This window comes from Pararge aegeria, chromosome 13 (assembly GCF_905163445.1).
Source record: "Pararge aegeria chromosome 13, ilParAegt1.1, whole genome shotgun sequence".
NCBI lineage: Eukaryota > Metazoa > Arthropoda > Insecta > Lepidoptera > Nymphalidae > Pararge > Pararge aegeria.
In genome coordinates this window covers 4,409,460-4,415,294 of record NC_053192.1, presented here as the reverse complement: position 1 = coordinate 4,415,294, position 5,835 = coordinate 4,409,460, and positions in this window count along the sequence as shown.

Here is a 5,835-nt window from a genome sequence, read left to right as displayed (position 1 = left end):
TGAAACTGTGTAAGGCAAGCACTGCTAGACATAGGTCATTTCTAGGGGATTCCCCGTGACTGTACCTTAGCCACGTTTTCACGTAGGATCGCTACTTAGGCACCTTGTGACGCCTACATCCATCGGTCATCGCGGAAAGTGATAATGCAGTCTCAGATGATAGCGACCTAACATGCTAGAGGCAGTGGCGTGCACAGCCTTTTCGACCAGGGTATGCATAAAGCAGGTACATGGCATGAAATGGAAAAATTCCCCTCCAATACGAGTTATATAAAATAATTTGGGTATGCAGTGCTTATGTGCATGTATGAAGTGCACGCCACTGGCTAGAGGCATTTATATTGAATTCATACATCGTACTGGAACACTTAACCGCGTGGTGGAACGCATTCGTGGGTAGCATGGTAACTAGCTAGGACAGAATACTATCACCAGATCAGACCGAAGAATATTCAAAAATTTACCATTCCGTATTTTCCCGGGCATAGAACCCGTAACTTCCCTTTTATAAAGCCGCGTAGCACACCATGTCTACCAACTGTCCGCACACACACACACAGCTTAGAAAGTGGGGTTCTTCTATGAGCGATAATAGCCGTCGGATATTCCATGCAATATATCAATATACTTATATTGTAATATAGATTATAATAAAGATTAGTTTTATAATATAAATGGACAAAAAAATAATAAAACATTTTTAATAGATATAACAGTACCATTTGATTACAATATAGGTCCAAAAGAGATTGAAAAGTTGAGTAAGTATCATTTATTGAAAACTGAAGTCAGCCGTTTGTGGGATACTAAAACGACTGTTATTTCAATTGTTGTAGGTGCAACAGGTGTAATCGCTCAGAGTATTACAAAATATATAGATAAGTTAGGCACGAACATTCACATCAGCATTCTTCAAAAACAAGCAGTCATACATAGGTCAATCATTCTCAGCAAAGTTCTAGGTGACACTGTATTTGTACACAATACTCAACCAGACCAGCGCGTACAAAACACACAACAACCATCAATTACTCAAACATTAATTACACACAAAACACGCGGCAGTCATCAAGCGGAATAAATAGATCTTACCCAAATCATACACAGACTCATCACAATAGACGACGACAGATAGGCAGAGGGAGGAGAAGAAGAAATACAGAACACCATAATATAGATACATAGAATTGGGATATAGATATCGTTTTTCCTGCGAGTTGCGGGACGGGATATTTACAACAGCCGACACAGGAAGTCGAGAAAGTGAAAATCACGAAGAAAACAAATAAGATTAGTTTTAAAGTCGTTCATTGTTAGGAATGTAATCTTTTACTCAAGACCTTCTTCCTGTTGTTTCTTGACATGAAAGTTTACTTGGGTTAATGCTATGACCTCAAAACGATAGTAACATTGACCCATGAACTTCATCATTACCAAATGCTCACCTTATTAGTGTCCCTAAGGAAATAGGTTCTTCCTACTTTGAGGATAGCCGTAAAACACTGACCTCTATTAGCGTACTATCGTATAATAGAGGTCACTGCCGTAAATGTACCCAAACCAATCTGGCATGTTGTTGCGTAGACCTTAGAATAAAATGTTTGCTTATTAATAGGGTAAATATATGTAACGAATAGTAATTCTTTCTGATAGTAAGTACCTATCTAAGTTTTGATTTTATTATTAGATTACATTATTATTGCACTTTGCAAATTGCCGTTAAAAATTACAAAGTTACCTGAACTTTGTTTAAGCAGATACCGTTTAGTTAAATAGAAGAAGAAGAAAAAGAAGTCTTTATTGCACATACAAATAGAAAGCCAGGCACAAAGGCGGCCTTATCGCTAGAAGCGATGTCCTCCAGACAACCTTTGGTTTAAGAAACATTACATAAAACGGAATATTGCAATACCCGAATTTGCTAATTATATACATTACTTGTACAATGCATACTAATACTACATATATATAGTTAAAACATATATATTTATATAAGCCACGTATAAGTCCAATGAGTGTGAGCGAGACAATGCGAGAGAACTCGATCGTCTTTTGGCAGTCGACTACTGTTAGTAGTCAATGACCACCAGTAAACAAAAAAAAAAAAAAAAAAAAATTATTACTGTTCACACCTTTTAGTACTTTTATATAATTTTTCCTTTATGCACACTAAAGACACTCACATTACATTTTATTTTTGATTTTAGTTTTTCATGTTTAATAATTTTAGATTTTGTTTATTATTGTTGCTTTTGTATTTCACGATGTCTTTCAGGGGTAAATAAGCTTGTTTGTTTATATGTTATTGTCCTTTTTTATGAATATTTTGTTATTCTTTAGTCGCGAGGATTCTGTGACGACGAAGATAATGGGGCTGGCTGAAAACCAGTGCTGCGCGCTATAGTATGCAGCTATACTGAGCCAGCTCCTTTGTCACACATTTATTTTTATTTTTATTCTTTAACATTTTTTTTTTTTTATTATATAGACAAGTGCTTGACTGCAATCACACCTGATGGTAAGTGATGATGCAGCCTTCGATAAAGCGCGCTTGCCTAGAAGATGCCTATTCACTCTTGATTTGAAGGCACCCAGATTATAGGTATCGGGGAAGACGGAAGATGGGAGGGCATTCCAGGCCTTTGCGGTGCGGATGAGAAAGGAAGAAGCAAAACGCTTCGTACGTGTTGATGGTATTTCAACAACGTAACGGTGCAGATTCTTTCGGTACCTCGCAGTTCGATGGTAGAAAGGAGATGTTTTTATGATACAAATGTAACATTTTACACAAATGTGTGACAATAAAGACGATTTTTCTTTCTTTATTTCGGCGCGGCGCTTAATGTCATTCTATCGCGTTCTGGTTGCTACCACAGAGATGATAGTAACATATTAAATCAATGCCACAGAGTCTACCTGCCGGAGTGCGTAGTGCTATACAATACTCTTTGTTCATACGTTATTGATTATAAAACGTGTACTTTTCCTCATTGCTATAGAGTGTGAATTATTTCATGAATTGCCTTCTGAAATAAGTAGTCGAGCAGAATATTAAGAGATATTTATTGTAACTTGCCCGGCTTTTCGGCTTCTATGCTATTACTCCCATAGGTCCCAACGGGAGGGTTTGCCCACAGAATCGAGAACATACAGACCCGCCTACACGACTAATATTGAAGCATCGAAAACCACTCCATTTTAGGATGGTTTCTCGAACAAAAGGTTAGTCACTTCATACCATTGAGACACAGATGAGTTATTTTTATACCTCTAATTTTCTAAGCGTTCACCATAAAATATGAAAATGTGAAAAAGTTTGTGAGTTAGCAACATTCCGCGGGTGTAAAGTAAGACGTGCGCGGGGCGTTTTCACTGTTTTCGGACACAATGCACTGCACACAATAATGGCAAATTAGATAGTATTAGTAGGATTTTGCTGCCCGTTCACCGACACATTCCTTAGTCTCCCTGTACCATAACCGCGGTGGTGACAATTATACTCTGATCTGCCGTCTACACACGGCATCTTACAGACTGTCTCTGTAGATATTTATAGAAGTACTCGCTGTTGCCCGCGACTTCGTCTGCGTTTGATTTTGTTTTAGTTAGTTGTAGTTCAAAAAAAATGTAAGAATACGAATTCTTATAAAAAAAAAACTGGTGTAGTTTTTAAAAAGTAATTTTTCAATTTCTCCACAGTAACAATACCTTAAACAACTGTCTGATCAGTCTTAGCTCCTTCTTTCACTTACAAAGAATAGTAATCGTTAAAGAAAGAATCGAAATCGATGTGTTAGTTGATTCATATGCTAAAGGTTCACGAAGAACATTTTTAACATTTTTTATTTACTAGCACTGAAATCCTCATAAAAATGGCAGCAATTATGTATTCAGTAACGCTAAGCCTTAAATGAGGGGGTTTGCTGCTGACCGCTGAGGAGTTCTGTCCTCTATCTCTTAATGTCGGGATAAAATATCCTTTATTACTTCTAATACTTTCAAGAATATGTGAACAAAGTTTCATGAGGATCGGTTAAGTAGTGTGCTAATAATAATAATCTTTATTTCAGTCATCATTTTCTTGTTAGTAAAAATACATTATTTCTGTAGAACTAAAAGATAATAAAAAAATGCATGTTATTCGAAAAGCGCCGACCCAAAATAATGGGTAAAGAATAGAGCAAACAAAATAATATTATTTGAATATGCGAATCAGTGCCGCTCCAATCCATTTAATATAGCACACAGCTGCAGCAGTAACTCATATACCTGCTGTCCAGCTATCATCTCCATGAGGCTGTTGGTGTACCCACGCAACCTTCTCACCAGGGAGCCACATCCTTTGCGCATTGTGGCATAGAAGCAGTCGACTCTCGCTTCCGCAAACATCCCTGATGCGCTACAAAAGCTGGGCAGCTTCATCAACATTAAGAATGCATTAATATACTGTACTCGGAGAGCGTTGTAAGTTTTCAAATAGTCCTGGCCTACTTGAAAAAACGTGTAGCTTAACCAAGGTTTTGTTTACTTCACCAATCCGCTCCAGGGTGGTGACTACCTGAAACCCTCCTCAATTATGGGAGGGATTATTGTTATGACGATGATGATGAACCAAGGTTTACATATGAAGGGCACTAGTAAATATATCACAGTCCTACTACAGTTATTTGCTGTTACTTTTTCACTTTCCCTTTTTTGACGGCCGTCTGGCGCAGTGGGAATCGACCATGCTTTCTGAGTCAAAGGCCGTGGAAAATGTGTGTGTGATGAACATTCATGTTTTTCCGTGTCTGGGTGTTAATCTGTATATTATAAGTATTTATGTGTATTCTATTCATAAAGATAGTTATCAGCTATCTTAGTATCCATATCACAAGCTACGCTTTTTTTGGGGCTAGATGGCGTTGTGTGTATTGTAGTAGATTAATTTATTTACTTTATTTTAAAAACTTTAAGATAGGACCTACATCATTCTAGCCCTGTACCTTTCATATGTAAATCTAACTTCAAGTTTTAAATCTCACAAAAACTTCCTTCGCTCAATAAAACACATATATCATGATAAAAATGTATTGCTATTACAGTTACATTGTAAATCATATTATTATCCCTCAAATAAGTTACTTATTATATACAATAAAACATTATGCACTTTAAATTACAGACAACTGTAGAATGTACGACTGTGAAGGTTCAATTAAGGCTTTTACCTAAAGCCGCGGACTTTTTCATTACTTTTATGTGATTAATTGTAAATGAAAAACCAAGATTAGATCAGTGTGGCCAATGTCAAAGTCAAAACTTTTCTATAAAAGGCACTTTTGATGCGTGTTCAAATATTTTTCCTATTGAAAAAGACCTTAGATATTTTTCTGTAACTCTCCTATAAGTGGGAAGACATAGTATGCCCAGCAATGGGACAAGCCCGCACTGCAAAAAAATTCGTGCGATGTTTTACCTTACGATTTATATAGGTACTGTTGCGAATAAATTTGTTCGAGATTTTTGACAGTATTTAAAAAGGTCATGGCATGTACAGAGTTAAAAAATAGACACCAATATATTCGTGTGAATTTAAAGCAGACTTTTCTACCGCACGTAATGTATGGGTATCTTTGTGTGATAGTAAGAATTGCAAGAATTGCAGAAAAAACATGCACGGTTTTGCAGTACGTGCTAGCTCTCATTATCTGACGTTAATATTTTTCGTTGATTTTTCCCCATTGTCTCCTTAAATTTCCGAGTTTTCGAAATATCCCACTTCTGACACTGACAAATATCGCTAAGGGACGGCTAACTCGTCTAACTAGCGTTTTTTGTGTTGACCCAGGTCAG